General features: G+C 38.1%; 1 non-coding gene across 1 annotated transcript; it reads left to right on the plus strand.

The window, feature by feature from the left end:
- The first annotated feature begins 4,085 nt into the window (after positions 1-4,085).
- Positions 4,086-4,192, plus strand: LOC121206781 (small nucleolar RNA R71). Its single transcript, XR_005901959.1, has one exon. It is a non-coding gene; the product is annotated as a small nucleolar RNA R71 (small nucleolar RNA).
- The last annotated feature ends 14,513 nt before the right edge of the window (positions 4,193-18,705 follow it).

Below are 18,705 nucleotides of genomic sequence, written 5' to 3' on the forward strand. Positions count from 1 at the left end.
TAACCGACATGGAGCCTTGCTTAAGCTCAAGAAATTCCTTCCGTTTTTGATCAACAAATCTCTGACTGATATACTTTTTCCGAAACTCAGTTTGGAAAAACTCCCAAGTTACTTGCTCTCGGGGCACAACAGAAGTCAGAGTACTCCACCAATAGTAGGCAGAATCACGTAGCAAGGAGATAGCACACTTTAGGCATTCATCGGGTGTACAAGATAGCTCATCGAGTACCCGGATAGTGTTGTCCAGCCAAAATTCAGCTTGCTCGGCATCATCGCTATCCATAGCCTTAAATTCAGTAGCCCCATGTTTTCGGATTCTGTCAACTGGGGGCTTATTTGACCTTATTTGGTCCGTTACCGGTGGTATTGTAGGTGCGGGGGTGGTATTTGTCGGGAATGGAGGTTGTGGAACAGCCATATTAGTTCGAATGTATTGGTTGAACCAATCATTCATCACGCTATAGAATGCTTGTCTAGCTTCATCATTCGGATTACTAGCATTAGGTTGAGAGTCTGCCGGCACTGTCCCTTGTGCGGGAGCAGGCGCTACACTCTCAAGATCATCAGCTACCTCTCGGTCACGATCGGGATCCATTACTATAAACACATTTACAATTGTCAGAAATCACCACACTATCAAGTAATCACATAAAATGGCATGTATAGCTAGACCCAACACATTACGGTAGTCCTAGAATCGACTAAACTGTAGCTCTAATACCAATTTAATGTAACACCCCGAACCCGAGACCGACACCGGAGTCGGACACGAGATGTTAACAAACTTTGAAAAATTTTTCCAGACACTGCCCAGTCTGAGTACTAGTCGCTTCAAAAATCATATCTTGAGTTTCACAACTCGAAAATCAGTTTTGTGATTTTTCCCTGAAACTAGACTCATGTCCCCACCTATGTATTTTTTTCTAGAATTTTTGGTCGGGCCAATTAGTACAGTTTATTAGTCAAAGTCTCCCATGTTACAGGGGTCGACTACACTGACCTTTTCCCATTACGACTTGGATATCTCTCTGCACAGAGCTTCAATACTGATGCCGTTTGTTTCTATGGAAACTAGACTCAGAGAGGAATCTATACATATAAGGTATGACCCCTAATTATCTCTGGTCAATTTATAGTGAATTTCCAAAGTCGGAACAGGGAATCCAGAAACTGTTCTGGCCCTGTTCCACAAGAACCTGAATATCTCTTACTGTACTATTCATATGATTGTTTCGTTACTTTCATATGAAAGTAGATTCATCAAGGTTCGATTACATAATTTATTCACTATTTAATTCCACTCCTACAAATTCTTGTGATTTTTCCAATCCACACCACTGCTGTTGTCAGCCTCTGTTTTCAAAGTAAACCTTACCTATTTTCGGGGTTTCATGGACCAACTAGGGCCTTGTTATACATATGCCCACATATGATCATACTTAGCCATTCCAATGGCTGATCATTTGCTCAACACTTCCATTCCAACTATAGTTACATCATGAAACCATCTATACATTCATAAACACGAATGGTCTAATGCCATACTCCACTTCTACAAGCCATTTTCGCATGGCTGTACACTTATACATTTCATGAAGTACTCGAAAAACAACAATGGGTAGTCCTATACATGCCATATCAAAATTCAACCAAAATAGTACCCAAAAGAGCCTTTGATAGTGTGGGCGACTTCGACTTCAAGATCCCGAGTCCGATAGCTAGAGAACCAAAAATCTATAAAACAGAGGAGCAGTGTAACGAGTAAGCAATTTATGCTTAGTAAGTTTTGAGCAAGGAATTCCAGCATGAACAAAGAATAACACACAATTAGCTAAACGGAATATTTCACAATACGCAATTTACCGATATCAAACTTGCTTCACAACATTAACAACCCTTATGTACATACACAATAGACTAACTTAGCCGAAGGCCGGTAGCTCGTTTATCAACTGAGCGAACATTTACTTGTAAGGGCTCGATTAAATTCAACACATACGTAACATATCCCCATATTGGGATGTTTTTCGAGTATTCGCTGGAATTTTACAGCAAGCTCATTCATTACCAAATCACGTGCCTTCGGAATTTAACCGGATATAGCTCCTCGTTCAAATGCCTTCGGGACATAGCCCGGTTTTAGTAACTCACACAATGCCTTCGGGACTTAACCCGGATTTAATAACTCGCACGAATGCCTTCGGGACTTAACCCGGATTTAGTATCTCGCACAAAGGCCTTCGGGGCTTAACCCGGAATTTGTATCTCGCACAAATGCCTTCGGATCTTAGTCCGGATATATTCACTTAGCACAAAGCCTTCGGGACTTAGCCCGGACAGCATTCAATTAATCATGCACATCTAACAATAATTCATGGCACATTCATATTTCATTTTCATTTGCGAAACTCAAACACAAGGCACATATCGTCCTTGCACATTCGGCTCAATAGCCACACATAGAGCATGATTTAATCACATCGTAATTTAAGCTCTCTTACTCAAGAACTTACCTCGGGTGTTGTCGAACGATTCCGCTAGCTATTCAACCACTTTTTCCTTCCCTTTATCGGATTTATTTCCCCTTTGCTCTTGAGCTTAATTAAACAAATAAATTGATTTCATCATTTAGGCATCAAAAAGATGAACACAAGGCACTTAGCCCATATTTATACATTAGACATTAAAGTCTCATACATGCAAAAATCATGCATCAACACAACATATTAGCTAATTTCTTTCCCCTTGGCCGAATATGCATGTCTATTTTTGGGGTCGATTTCAACACTTAATACACACATATACACACTAGTAAAGCATCCTCCCCCTTTTCATCAATTCAACACATGCATTGCTCATTAACATGCAAAGTTACATTCGGCCTTAGCACACATCTTGCTAGCCGATTCTTCTCCATTTAGCAACCAATGCACATATGTGCTCACACAAAAATGCTAAAAAGGAGGTTCAAGAATCATCAAGCCATCATCACATGCATCATTAACAAGCTTCATATTTTGCATGCAATGGCATTAACACAACCTCCACCTAGGCCGAATCTTAACTCATCCTCATGCCTCATCACCACAACATCAAACACCAACCAAGAATGATGCATCCATGGTCAAGTGCCATTTCCATCACATAGCAAGATTTCGACCATGGGCTAGGTAGAACTCAAGCTAACAACTAAAACATGCATGCATCTCATGGAACATCATCAAACATACCTTAGCCTAGCTACATGCATGGCCGAATCTCTTCACCTTTCTTCTTCTTTCCTCCTTAAAATTTTTGGCCAAGGATGAACCAAAGGATGAGAAATTTTTTTCTTTGTTTTTCTTTCTAATTTAGGCTAAATGAAGGTGAGAAAAGGATGAACAAAGATCTTCTCCTCTCTTTTCTTTAGCTCACGGCAATGGGGGGAAAAGAATCAACTACACATTTTTTTTTTGTGTATTCATCATACTCCTTTTCATTATTTAATTTCCATGCCTATTATTTTATTTTTTTCCACCCATGATGCACCAACAAAACATGTTTATGACATGTCTTGGCCATCAAACTTGGTCTACCATGCTTGTCATGGCCAGCCACTACTAGTAGGGGAGGGGAATTTGACATGCAAGTCCCCCCTTTGTCCACATGCACTAATAGGTCCTCACACATTGACCTATCACATTTTAGAATTTTCTCACATAAGTCCTATTGACTAAATTCACATAAAATCAACCAAATTGAAGCTTGAAATTTTCACACATTCATAATTACATATTCTAGACAATAAGTATCACATTCAAACATTTCGGTGACTCGGTTTAGCGGTCCCGAAACCACTTCCCGACTAGGGTCAACTTTGGGCTGTCACAATGATGACTGAATCGACGTTATAAACACCAGCTATTTTTGTTGGTTTTGTCCTCATGACTTGCCACTGATAGTTATTCAGTGAAATCTCCTCTATAAACTCATATGCACCTTCAGGTATTTTATTATTTATGGTTCCACTAGCAGCTGCATCGACCATTTACCGAGTCGAAGGATTAAGGCCATTATGGAATGTCAGAACCTGTAGCCAAAGCGGTAACCCATGGTGAGGGCACCTTCTCAAAAGGTCCTTGTATCTCTCCAATGCATCGTAAAGAGTTTCTAAGTGGATCTGCACAAACGAAGAGATATCATTACGTAATTTGGCCGTTTTAGTCGACGAAAAATATTTTAATAGAAATTTTTTGGTCATTTGTTCCTAAGTAGTGATTGACCCTCGTAGTAATGAGTTCAACCACTGTTTAGCTTTGTTCCTCAATAAAAGGGGAAACAACCGAAGACGTATGGCATCATCAAAAATGCCATTGATTTTAAATGTATTGCATAGTTCTAAAAAGTTTGCTAAGTGAGCGTTGGGATCTTCATCCTGCAAACCATCAAACTAAACAAACTGTTGTATCATTTGAATTGTATTAGGTTTCAGTTCAAAAGTATTTGCAGCCACAACAGGTCTAACTATGCTTGATTCAGTTCCTGTTAAAGAACGTTTAGCATAATCATACATAGTGCGTGGAGCAGGATTTGATTAACCGCAATTGCAGGAGGTAGCTGATTGTCTTAGTTTTCAGCCATCTCTTCGGGTGGGGGTTGAGTATCGTCCTCTTGCTCGTTCTCTGTGTATCTTAAGCTTCGCCTTATTTCTCTTTGGTTTCTGCGACCGTGCGATTAATTTCTTCTTCAAAAAGTAGTGGTCCTAACGGGTTTCTTCTAGTCATAAACTGTAAAAACCTGCAAAGAGAAAGAAAAATTAAATTAATAAATAATAATAATAAAATAAAAATTAAATTGAAAGAAAAATAAATGTCTAAAGTAATAAAAATTGAGCATTCCTAATAGCTTAGTTCCCCGGCAACGGCGCCAAAAAATTGATCGCGCAATTTCGTGATAGGTTTTAAATATTTATAATTAATCATTCTTGAAACTAACTATTATCGCAATGTAGGCAAGTGTACCTATCGAACAGTAGTACAGTTTTAGCAAGACTGAATTGTCGAACCCAAAGGAACTAAAAGTACTAGTAATGACTGTCTTTTTATTATCTAGTTTAAGAATAAAATGGTTTTGTTTTGACTAACTAATTATCTAAATTAAGAACTCACAGAGAATGGAATTGGGGGATTACTTTTGGAAAACGATTGAATTAAGACAATACCTAAGGAAAAATCCACCTAGACTGTACTTGTTATTCTGGCTCCGAATCGGATGATTTATTCATTTAACTTATTCCGTGGAGATCCCTAAGTTATGTTATTATCCCTATTCAAGACTAATAACGTCTAATCCCTAGATTGAATAATTGAGACTTTTCTCTAATTAACATCCTAGGGTTGTATTAACTCGATCTATGGATCCCCTTATTAGGTTTCACCCTAATTCGGCAAAATCTTGTCACCCTATGTCTAGGCGTGCAAACAACTCCGCTTAATTATGACAAATGTACTCTTAGCCAGGGTCTATTCCTCCTCTGAATAAGAGCTTATCTTGAATCAGTATCCTGGGATATCAAAACAAGAATTAAGAACACATAATTAAGAACAAGTTAAATATTTATCATACAATTCAGAAAATAATAACAAGATTCATCTTAGGTTTGATTCCCCTTAGGTATTTAGGGGTTTTAGTTCATAACTAAATAAGAAAACATCTCAGAATAATAAAGAATACAAAACATAAAGAAAACTCAAACCTCCTGAAGGGAAATTGAAGGGAGATCTTCAGTCTTGATGGTGAATCTGGCTTCTAAGATGGATCAATCGGCTTCCTTAGAGTAATTTCTTACTCCCTCCCTGTGTGTCCCATTTACTTTCCTCCTCTAAGGTGTATTTATAGGCTTTAGAATGCCTAGAAACCCTCAAAATTGGCCTTTTCCGAATTGGACTCAACTTGGGCTCGGCAGGGACACACCCGTGTGACACGCCTGTGTGAGTCGTGCTTCGAATCTGCCAAATTGACACGATCGTGTGGTCTGTCTGTGTGAGGAGGTCCAGGCCGTATTGAATTTGTACTTTGGCCCATTTTTCTCTTTTTTTGGCCCATTTCTCGTTCCTTTTGCTCTCCTATGCTCTCCTAAGTATAAAATATGAAATTAAAGCATTAGGAGCATCGAATTCACCAATTCTAATGGGTAATCATCCATAAAATGCGTTAAACATGGGGTAAAAATATGTATAAATTACGATTTATCATCATGATTCAAATGTTTAAATTCTAAGAACAAATAAGCTTTGGAAATATCCAAAATACCATGGAAAATAATAGTAAAAAGCCTATTACATTACCTTTATTTCCCAAATAATAAATCATCTATGAAGTATTACTAGATTCTCGCTTGGATCAATCCCTTAGAACCAAACCGCTCACACCGGAACGCTACTAATCTGCAATGGTTTAAAAAGGAGTGGGTGAGCTTTATGAGCTCAGTGAATGCCTAGAACAACTACTATGCAAACAATTAATAAAACATTAATGAAATAACCGTATAGCACAACCTCAACAATTCCAACTCTAGTGTCATATTATACTCACTCATGCATTATTACTAGTTCATTTACATGGTAATCACATTCACGTTTAAGAATATATCATAATACTCGTAAACATATTTATAGATAATTTGACACTTGAGCTATGAAACGTAAAATTGAGCTCTATCACCACTCATCGAATACACAGATCTCTAACACACTAAATCACTCATAGAGTTAAACATATCCCAAAAAGTGAAGCATATAGTTAATACTTCCCATTACACCAAACATGTCTTGTTGAATGGAGCTTAGCTCACATTCCCTTATCTCTCTAACTTGTCCTAGGGCCTCAATGCCCAAATCACATAACAAACATAGGTGAGTACTCAGAATCCTATAGCATGCCAACTAGATCCAATGGTCTCAAGGTTCACAAGCCCAAAATATTTGTTATTAAACACATATTTTACTTACCGTTTCTACACTTTTTCATTGCACAATCACACTATATTCACGACATAATGGCTATCATATGGCACGTATAACATGCCCACAATCAACTCTTTCATAATAACGATCATAAGCTTATATCACATGTCATAATATTACAACTTAATGCACAATTTCACAACACATATTCACATATTAAATTAAGCATATGTGAAAGTTTACACTCGAAATTTATAGTTGGGGTTTAGGCTACTTTTAAATTCCTAATTAACGCATTAAATCGTGTCCACAAGCAACCATTCTAAACACTCACCAAAACGCTTTCGCTGAAATGCTAAAAGCTCAAACTAGCATTTACTTAGTTCTTAGAAGGTCTTAATTAATCCGAAGCTTCAAAACAATAATTCACACAATAACACAATAAAAAATCAGTAAGGATTCACCTTAAACAATAAAAAGCACAAGCCTAAGCTAAATTCTCACGTAACCGAAACCTTCAACATAACAAACTTGAATTCCAAATATCTCGATCTATACTCAATCATTTTGCCTAAAACTGATTCCTTTCATCTAATTATTCACCTACGACTGATTCTCAACCTTTAAACTACACAAAACTACTCAATTCATGTTATCAAAATTTTTATCATGTTTATGACCATTTTCACGAACTTCACTAAAACTCAAGAAATGTTTAACAAAACTTCAAAGAAGTTTAGAAACCTTTTAACCTCATAAAAATAATTGAAAAACACTTTGAAACGATGTTTTTACCCAAAATCCTGAATTACGCCATTAACGACACAATTTTCAGCTTTTATTTAAAAACATGCGATTTAATGGCTAAAAACGTAGTTTTGAATGCTAAATAACATTAAAAAGTAATGGGTAGAAGAATGGTTACCTTCAATGGGAGGAAAACAAACTATTCGTTGAAAACCCAAAAAATCCTCAAACTTGACAATAGAGAAATCTTTGGTATTTTTAGAGATTTTCTTGAAATTTATGGAGGTTTAAGGCTTGGATGTTGATAGAAATCAAAGGAATATAGTTTCAGAATTCAAATTCAAATGGGAAAGCAAGGGAGAACAATGGACGATACAAACTAATCAAAAGAAAAAGCTAACATGAGTTTGTTGTAGAAGAAATGAGAAATAGGTTGAATTTTAAAATTTGGTAAAACTGCTTCATAGATTTACAAATTAGTCCTTTTTTTAAATTAAAAGCCTTTTCAGTATCATTTTCAAAATTTGGTTTAATTTTCAACATGCCATAGACAAAAACATTTTTGAATACCATGCTAACAAAATTCCGAAGCTCATTAGAGCTGAAATCCCTAAAACACCCTTAAAACTCCTAAACCCAATTTTGAGGTGGTACATATATAATGAATTTTAGTTTCAATTTTCTTTTCATGTTAAAAGTAAACCAAATTCTCTAAATTAAACTAAAATAAACAATTATAAACCATATAAATAAACTATCATGATTAGGTTCAATGGTTGTTAAATTTAATCCATTTGATAAAATCAATGGGTAATAAAAATAAATTTATTAAGTGATTATAATTTTATTAAAAAATTAAGTATAAAAAAATGCTAAACTTATAAAAATAAAAATTCTATAATAAGGAGAATTTAATAGAATTTACTTTTAGGTAATCTTATATTTTGTCAGCCAAACACATGAATTTTACATTCCAACCAAACAATGTAATCTTATATTCCACTTGTAATCGTACATTATCTTAATCCTATTACGAAATGTAATTTAAGATTCAGTGAATCAAATGTGTATCGACCTGATTTTTGTTACTGTCAGAAAAGTCAATTTCAAGACTAAAATTGTTAAAGACAAGTCGTCCAAAAAGTTGAAACTAGAAATACATGAATTAAATATGGGATTAAGTAGTACAAAGACTAAATTACAAGGTGAGTAAAATGAAAAGATTTGATAAAACTTTGAACAAGGCATTAATGTGCAATTAAACAATTAAACTAATGATCATAAAACAATTAAACTCTTTATAAAACAATTACTTAATATACATACATATTAGTTGGTGAGCAAAAATAAACATTATCACTTAGCTATTCATCTTCTTCTCACGTATGGGAGAATACCTCTTATTTTGACCAAAGTTGATTTTGGATTTTCTTCTTTTAGTTAAACTCCTTTTTTACTTTCCTATTTAAACTCTATTTAACCTAGAGTTGTTGTAGTCATATATGCTATGTATTTTAGCCTATAAATAGGCCTTAGTTACTCTAGGTTTTACACAACAAAAATATTTAAATCGAAAGAATTTTGTTTTTTGTTCCAAAGGGTTTTTTTTTGTGGGGCTTCAGGTTTTTCTTTTAATTCAATCTATATTTTGTATTATCCTTTAATCGTAAAATCTCTTTTTTTCGTGGTTTTTTATCCTATTTTAAGAAGTTTTTCCACGTAAAATTTACGAGTTCAATCTTTTCGATTCTTATTTTCTTCACTTTGTTCATTCTTTAATCGGGTTATCCCCTACAAACTGGTATCAAAGCTAGTTTGATTTTCCCAGTCAACCCTTTCAAAGATGGTAGCATCAATGTTTGATATTGTGAAGTTCGACAGAATTGAAAATTTTAGTTTATGGCAAGTTCGGATAATGATAATACTGGTTCAAATTGGTCTGAAAAAGGTTGTTATAGGAAAGAGGCCCGTAGATATGGATCAGTCAGAATGGGAAGATCTCAATGAAAATGCTCTATCTAGTATTCAATTATGCATCACGAATAATGTGTTACAAGAACTTAGAAGCCTTATATACGACGAAATTTCTGGCCAACATGTTAGTATTAAAACAACATCTCTACAAGTTCAGAATGACTGGATGTGAGTCAATTAGAACTCATATTAGTGAGTTTGTTATCCTTCTTAATGACTTAAAGAATCTCAAAGCAGAGATTAGTGACGAGGATCAAGCTATGTTGTTGTTATACTCTTTTCCATATTCTTATTAAACTTTCAAGGAAACTCTGATTTATGGGAAAGATCATTTCTCATTCAAGGATGTGAAGGGAATCTTCTAAGTAAGGATAAACTCGACAACGAGTGAGGCTCAAACAAAAAATTAGACGGGCAAGCCTCAATTCTAGTTGCAAGAGGCAGACAACAAACTAGAAATATAGATCGAAATAAGTCTAAAGTAAGGTCCAAATCTAGAATCTGTGAAAAATATTGTGGCTATTGTAAAAAGGTCAGCCATGTTAAGGTAGAATGTTGGAAACTTAAAAATGAAATCAAATGGGATGCTGAAAATGACGAGAAAGATAAGCAGAAAGTTAAAGTTACTGACGTTAGTGTAGTCGAAGACAGAGGTAATGATTTCTTGTTGGCGTCAACGAGCGAAAGCTTTCATTTTACTTCCAAATAGATCTTAGGTTCAAGGTGCTCTTATCACATGTGTCCTAACAAGGACCAGTTCTCCATATACCATTTAGTTGAAGGTAGAGTTGTGCTAATCGGGAATAACTCTCTATGTAAAATATCCAAAATTGGAACAATACAAGTTAGGATGCATGACATAATTATTCAGAAATTGTCAGATGTCAAGTATGTTCCAGATTTAAAGAAAAATCTTATCTCATTGCGAGTTTTAGATTCTAACTATTGCAGGATAGTCATTAAGTCAAATGGCTTAAATTTTTCATATAGGGCTCTTGTTGTGATTAGAGAACAAAAAAAATAGCTAGTCTATACATTCTATAAGGGTCAACGGTCACTGGTGCGATTACTATTATAAAATAAAAGCCAAAATTAGCACCACGTCGATGATAATAAACTTGACGTCATGATGACACGAAGTGACTCTTTCTCTACCAATTTTGATTCTACCAAACTTTGGTACATAGAAGTCTTGTCCACCGATTCTGATTCAACCAAATGAAGTGACAAAGGTATTACAGTCTTTTGCAATTGAGATCTTTTCAAAGACACTGAAGTTGGTAAGCTAGGTTTCTGCGAGTATTGCGTTCTCGGTAACAAACCTGAGTCAGTTTCAATTTAGTAGTGCACAAAACAGAAGGGACTCTAGATTACATTAAATCCAATTTATGGGGTCCTCCTATGACATCTCAAAAGGAGGTAATAAAAATTTCCTAACTTTTATTGATGATCAGTCTCGAAAACTTTGGGTTTATTTCTTAAAATAGAAAAGCTAAGTCTTCAAAATCTTTAAATAGTGGAAGGCACTGTTAGAAAAAATTAAAACAATCCATAAAGCAATTGAAAACAGATTATGGTATTGACTTCTGTTCATTAGAGTTTAATGATTTCTGCAAATGGGAAAGAATTGAAAGACATCAAACCATTGTTGGTACTCAACAATAAAATGGAGTTGTAGAAAGAATGAGCAAAACCTTGCTGGAAAAGGCTCAATGTATACTTTCTAATGCAGGTTTAGGGAAGGAATTTTGGGCTTAACCCATAAAATTGGTAAGTTATTTGGTAAATTGATGTCCTTATCAAGCATTGAATGATGAAATTCAAGAGGGGATATGGTTAGGTAATCTTCCCAATTATTCAAATATTTGAATTTTTGATTGTCCTGCTTATGCTAAAGTTAGCCAGGGAAAGCTTGAACCAAGGGTCATTAAATGCATCTTTTTGGGATACTCTGTCGGTACAAAAGGTTTTAAATTATGGTGTTTGAAATTCGATAAGATAATTGTTAGTAGAAATATTACTTTTGATGAATCTGTCATGTTTTGATCAGAAAACAAGACTTTTACTTTTAAAGACACGACAAATTATAGTGTCTCAAGCAAGGTGGAGTTAAAAGCCAAAATAAGGGGTGACGTCACAACGAGAAAATGCCTAATGTCAGAATGACGTTACAAACAAAGGTCTTGTCCTGATGAAAAGTTTCATGACTTCACAACAACAAGCAAAAAATTATGATTCTTGCAAGTTTAAAGTTGTTTTAAATCTGTTTTGGGTTCCAAATGACCCTTAAATACCCTCACCATCTCAGTTAACAAATTGGAGGCTAGTTAAACCTTCCAACGGTAAAAGAATCATTGGTTGCAAATGGGTGTTTAAAAAGAAGAAAGGTTTGAGTCTTAATGATTCTAGGTACAAGGCAAGACTAGTTCCAAAGGGATATAATCAAGTGGAAGGAGTTGATTTTCATGATGTTTTCTCTCCCGTTGTGAAACATACATCCATTCAGGTGCTTTTGGCCTTTTTTGTATCAAATAATCTTGACTTAGAGCGGTTAGATGTATAGCCTACTTTCCTTCTGGTGACCTTAAGGAGGACATCTACATGCAACAACTAGAAGGCTTTAAAATTGAAGGTAAAAAAGTCATGTTTGTCTCTTACAAAAGTCTTTATACGGTTTGAAGTAGTCTCCTCGACAATGGTATTGTAACATCCTGATTTTTGGATTTATTCGCGGTTTTCAATATTTTGTAAAGATTTTAAAATTTTGTATTTGGATGTGAAATTAATATTTTGAGTAGGTAAATGGGCTTATAGAAGGCCCATGTGTTGGCCAAAACCCGGTTGAATTTTTGAATTTTTGGACTTAGGAGTTAGGGGTTCTGGCTAGATGGCCCTTGTATAGAGTTATGGGTAAATTGCATCACAAAAAGAGCCTTAGTAAAGTGGAAAGGGTGACGCCACTAGGCTCCTAAAAAGGTGGCGTGTGGAGCATTGGGGAAGGCATGGGATCGATTCCCTGTGTTGACAAATAGATGCATTTATTTTTAAGTGCAGGAGGGGTAGTGTTGGAGTCCAGGTGGAGTCTGCTAAAGGAGAGTTTGAATCTGTCCAAACGCTTGGATTAAGGAGGGATAAGGGGAGAGATTTAAGGGATTTGGAGAGAGGCTAAGAGTTGGCCAAATTAGGGGAATTAGGAAGGGGATTTCGGCAGAGGGGTATTAGGTTAGTATTTCGGCACTTAGGGTATTGAGTGGTGTCGTTTTCTTCTGCTTAAACACCCTAGGGTTGTTCTTTTCTCTCTTTTTCCTCTCTAGCCGAAACCACCATTCTCTCTATTCTTCTTTCTTCATTTTTCTTCTTCAAAACCGTTCATCAAACCTGCTGTTCATCAACACTTGTGCCAAAACCACAAAAGCCGAAACCCCGAAAAATACATTAGTTGTGCCGATTTCTTCCAAGCCAAATCCTTCGATATTTTTGTGCCTAATAAATGACAATCATATTTTCTAAACCCTAGATACCTGTCGGCAATTCTACATCAAGGTTATAGCCCCACATTGTCATCTCCTTCATCACCCAAAAGCCGAAAACCATAGATTTGGGGGCTTATAGCCGAAACTTCAAAAACTCCAGGAGTCGAGTTCTACCGTCATTTGAAAGATAAATCTGCACCAGATTGCGTGGAGATCAAAAAGGAGTAAGGGGTAAGTGTTCATCATCTCAGATCTGGTCCTATTTTACAAAGTTAGGAAAAGTCGAAGTCCCTAAAATCTAAGGAGGCTGTCGATTTGGGCCTTTGGCTCTCTAAGGTCTTTAACCAATGTTTTCTGTCAATGATTAGTGTTTACTTAAGTGTTGGAGAAGGCGTGGTTCCTTGGGGCAATCAGATTCAGAGCTAGCTATCGGTTTTTGCAGAAAGGTAAGGTTTTAAAGGTTTTTAGGGACATGGCTCGGTCTTGGATGAGTAAGTTTTGGGGTTAGTGATTGTGGGTTGTAAATAAGAACTGTGCTAATCTATTGTAGGACATCGAAAGGGATCTCGGTAGCAGTCGTCGCGAAACAAGTGTGTACCGAACACCCTTTCTTAGTTCAATTCGGCAAAAGCCGAAATGCTGAAATTTCGGCATTTCATGGGCTTGTGAGTGTGTGAATGCTCTCAAGACGTAGAGTAATTGTTAGATCTAGCACCGCAAGTTGGTAAGTAAGTTTGTGTGACGTCTTAACGTACTTCGAAAAAAGAGGGCCTCGATGGGCCAAAACTGGGCCCAATGGGCTTACGGACCAATATGGGTAAGAGATGGGAAAATTAGCCTGTTAGTTAGATGGTGGAACCAAACTGCATAAAACTGTTGAAAATTTCTGAAGTAGCTTGTGTAGTTGCTAAGTTACGAAAATTACCCCTAAAGAGCAAAATTACCGATATACCCCTTGGGTTTAAATTGGCTAAACTGCATGATTGATTAATACTGTATTTTACATGATATGCTTTTATTAATATATGTTGCATGGGATTGGGGTATTGATGGAGGAAGTATTGAAAGTGGTTCATCCACGTACTGGAGGCTTTGCCTCAACTTACTGATATTTGAGCAGCGTTGCTGCAACTGTGGAGTGTAGGGCTGCGTGGGTTGAGATATTCCCCACATGGAGTGTAGGGCTGGTACGGGTGTAGTGTAGCGGTTGGTGGGTTGAGTAGTCTCCCCAGATGGGTTTGCATGCATTACTACTATTGTTACCTATGTTACTGAACTGGGCCTTTGGGCCACCCTGTTATGTAAAAAGGGGCTAAGGCCTTGCTACTGTATTCTGAAAAGGGCTTCGGTCCACTGTGTACTGCTATCTAAATAGGGCTTAGGCCCAATGTGCTCGAGCAGATCTAGGCTTTAAATGGTTTCTATATGCACTGAGTTTCCCAAACTCACCCCTTCCTCTTTCATCCTTGCAGGTGAGCCCTAGTTGATGGACTTGGAGCTGGGCGGGATTCAGAGTGGCCATGAAGATTGATTGCCGGATTTAAATAAGTTTAGCATTTTATTTGGATTATTTTTATTATGCTTAAAGTTGTAATAAGGCCGCTCTTTTTAATTAATTTTATTTTGGGGATTATTAAACTGGTTAGCACTAGGGTTCGTTTTATAAAAACTACTTGTTTTTAAAAGATCATGATGACGCGCAAAGTTTCCGCAAAGTAAATGTTTTTCCAAGAGAATAAATATTTTAAGCACACTTAAACTTGTTTTAATGTTCGTAGACCCGTAACCTGCTTAAAGTGTGGCAATGGATGTGTGCATGTCTAGGATTGGATCCGGGAAGAGCTTGGTACTTAAGCGGTCCTATAAGACTCACCTCCTCTTTTCTGGCTTCCTACCTGGTGCACAGCTTCCATTCACTTTAACTTAAAACAAGAACAGATTTTTGCAAAACTCTAAATAAAGAATTTAGATAAACACATATTTTTTTGGAAACATCTCCATGTGACATACTAAATTCGGCCGTAACGCCTGGGCCGGGTTTGGGGTGTTACATTTAGTGGTATCAGAGCCAGGTTGCAACAACTCGGCTGTGGATCGGGTCCGAAAATCTTTTAAAAAAAGGGTTTTTTCTATAAGTTTTCGAAGATGTTCAAAGTTTTTCTATTGTTAAATGGGGTTATATCAATAGTTTTAAAATAAAAGTGTTTTCAAATCAAATCTTTTTATTTTCGGTAAACAAAAACATGGGTATTTTAAAAAAAAATTAAATGGACTGATAAGGAAGTGGCACACTGAATCCCCGGCACCAAGTCTGTAAGTGTTCTTTTTCTGCTTTAAATATTTATATGGAACTGGACTGGAAATAACACTGTAGATAGTACTGAGCCTGAGAGATAGTGCTATTGATAATGTAGTATTAGGGCTACAAAACTGGGACCGTAGCTAAATTGTGATTGCATGAAAATAACTCTGAAACTCTATCTGTTCATAAGACATTCTGTAATAAATAGTGAAACCAGTAAACTAATGTCATAAAATTCGTAAACAGATAAACCGTTATGAGTACAAGGGTTACTCGGGGAAGAGGCCGTGGTCGAGGTCGAGGTAACACTCAAGCTGGATCTGCATCATCTGAACACATACCAGCTGGCGAGGCACGCCCACCACCGGTTAACGAAAATGGGCTTATGACCGGGCCGCAGGGGATGACGCTTTGTCTCAGGCCATGTTGAGGGTTTTGGAAAGGGTGGCCGGAGCTAACATCGGGCCCATGAATAAGGGGTCCATTTCTGAACGACTTCGGGCCAATGGAGCTGAGATTTTTAGGGGCGTATCTGGAGTGGCCCCAAATGTGGTTGAGTACTGGTTGGAAGCCACAGAGCGGATCATGGATGACCTGGACTGCTCAGTAGAACAGAAGTTGAAAGGGGCAGTGTCGTTGCTGCGGGATGAAGCATATCAGTGGTGGATTACTGTGAGAGAGGGTACTCTAGCTGAGAGGGTAACATGGGAGCTGTTCAAACAGACCTTTAAGGCAAAATATGTTGGAGCTAGCTATGTGGATGCACGCAGAAAGGAGTTCTTGAATCTGACTTAGGGAAATAAGACCATTGCTGAATATGAGGTGGAGTTTCTACGATTGAGTCGGTATGCTAATGGCATCGTTTCCATCGAATACGAGCGCAGCATTCGTTTTGAGGATGGCCTCAGAGATGAGTTAAGGGTGCTCATAGCTCCACAGAGAGAGCGAGATTTCGCTGCACTGGTAGAGAAGGCTAAGATAGCCGAGGAGGTGAAGAAAACTGAACGGAGGAATCGTGATAAGGATCAGAATCGGTTCAGGAGGGATGCTGGACCAGCGGGTGCTGCAAATCGAAATGTTAAGAGAGCTAGGATGGAGGAACCGGTTCCAGCAGTTCCGGTGAACACAGGTAGACCGCAAGCTTGTGGGGATTACGGCAAAACGCATCAAGGAGAGTGCTGGAAGCGTTCTGGGGCTTGTCTTCATTGTGGGTCTAAGGAGCATAGGATTAAGGATTGTCCTAGGAGGGCCACTCAGGCTCAGGGGGCCGAACAAGGGGCTGTGCGACAGGCTCAACCTGTGAGGGATGGACCGCCGCTGCCAAGAGGTCGTGGACAAGGTCGCGATGGTAATGGCCGTGGACGTGGGGCACCCGGCAGGGGTATTGGTAACGCGGATGCTCGTCAGCCAGATTTGGTGTATGCTGCTCGTCGCTGCGAGGAGGGTGACACACCTGATGTCATAACTGGTACGTTTTTTATATATGGTGTACCTTATACTGCTCTGATTGATGTGGGATAAACCCATTCATATGTGGCATATAACATTTTTGGGGCACTGGGTGTGCACTTCGAGGAGACTGTGTGTGGGGTGTCTGTGATAAGTCCTTTAGGTCATTCGGTTAAGGTAGAGAAACTCTTCAAGGAGGTGCCTCTGGAGATTCAAGGCGGGGTTTTCTGTGGAGATTTGATGGAGTTACCGCTTGAAAAATTTGATTTGATACTAGGGATGGATTGGTTGACCAAGCATAAGGCAACTTTGGATTGTGCAGCTAAGAGTATGGTGTTAAGGACTGTCAATGATGAAGAGGTAATGATTATTGGAGAACAGAGGGATTACTTATCCAATGTAGTATCGGCGTTGAGGGCCGAGAAAATGATGCGCAAGGGGTGCGAGGCATACCTGGCTTTGGTAAGCCAAGCTGAAACTGAGGATCTAACTGTGGAGACCATCAGAACTGTTAGGGAATTCCGGGATGTTTTTCCAGAAGAGCTTCCTGGATTACCTCCGAATCGGGAAGTTTAGTTTGGAATCGATTTGTTGCCAAGAACAGCTCCAGTATCTATTGCACCTTATGGGATGGCACCGAAGAAATTGGTGGAACTGAAAGCTCAAATTCAAGAGTTGTTAGATAGAGGCTTCATTAGGCCTAGTGTGTCTCCTTGGGGAGCACCGGTCCTGTTTGTGAAGAAAAAGGACGGAACGATGCGCATGTGCATCGATTATCGCCAGTTGAACAAACTGACGATTAAGAATAAGTATCCACTACCAAGGATTGACGATCTGTTCGATCAACTTAGGGGAGCTTCGGTATTCTCCAAAATCGATCTTCGTTCTGGATACCATCAGCTAAGGGTAAAAGAAGGGGATATTCATAAGACAGCATTCCGAACTCGATATGGACATTATGAGTTTGTGGTTATGCCGTTTGGGCTGACGAACGCACCTGCAGCTTTTATGGATTTGATGAATCGAGTACTCCAACCTTACTTGGATCGGTTCGTAGTCGTCTTTATCGATGATATCCTGGTATACTTTGAAACGGAGGTGAAGCATGATGAGCATCTCCGTATTGTGCTGCAAGTGTTAAGGGAAAAGGAGCTCTATGCGAAATTCAGCAAGTGTGAATTCTGGTTGAGGGAGGTAACCTTCCTAGGGCATGTTGTCTCTGCCGAGAGGATTAAGGTGGATCCTCATAAAATTGAAGCGATTCTGGAATGGAAGCCACCTAGGTCAGTATCAGAAATTTAGAGTTTCCTAGGGTTGGCAGGTTACTACAGAAGGTTTGTGGAGGGTTTCTCGGTGATGGCAGCACCCTTGACAAAACTCATAAGGAAAGGAGTACCATTTGTCTGGACTGAGAAACAGCAAAAAGCTTTTGATCGGATGAAAAAAGTATTGACCGAAGTGCCAGTGTTGATTCAACCGATGTCCGGGAAGGACTTTACTGTATACAGCGATGCGTCGCATATGGGGCTAGGTTGCGTACTGATGCAAGAAGGCAAGGTGGTCGCTTATGCATCGCGACAGCTTAAGGCTCATGAGGTGAATTACCCTACGCATGATTTGGAGCTAGCAGCGGTGATTTTTGCGTTAAAAATTTGGAGACACTACTTATATGAGGAAAAGTGCATCATATACACAGATCATAAGAGCCTAAAGTATTTGTTGACTCAGAAGGAGTTGAACCTTAGGCAACGAAGATGGGTGGAGTTGCTTAAAGACTACGACTGTTCGATAGAGTACCACCCAGGAAAGGCTAATG

This window comes from Gossypium hirsutum, chromosome A01 (genome assembly GCF_007990345.1).
Source record: "Gossypium hirsutum isolate 1008001.06 chromosome A01, Gossypium_hirsutum_v2.1, whole genome shotgun sequence".
Classification (NCBI taxonomy): domain Eukaryota; kingdom Viridiplantae; phylum Streptophyta; class Magnoliopsida; order Malvales; family Malvaceae; genus Gossypium; species Gossypium hirsutum.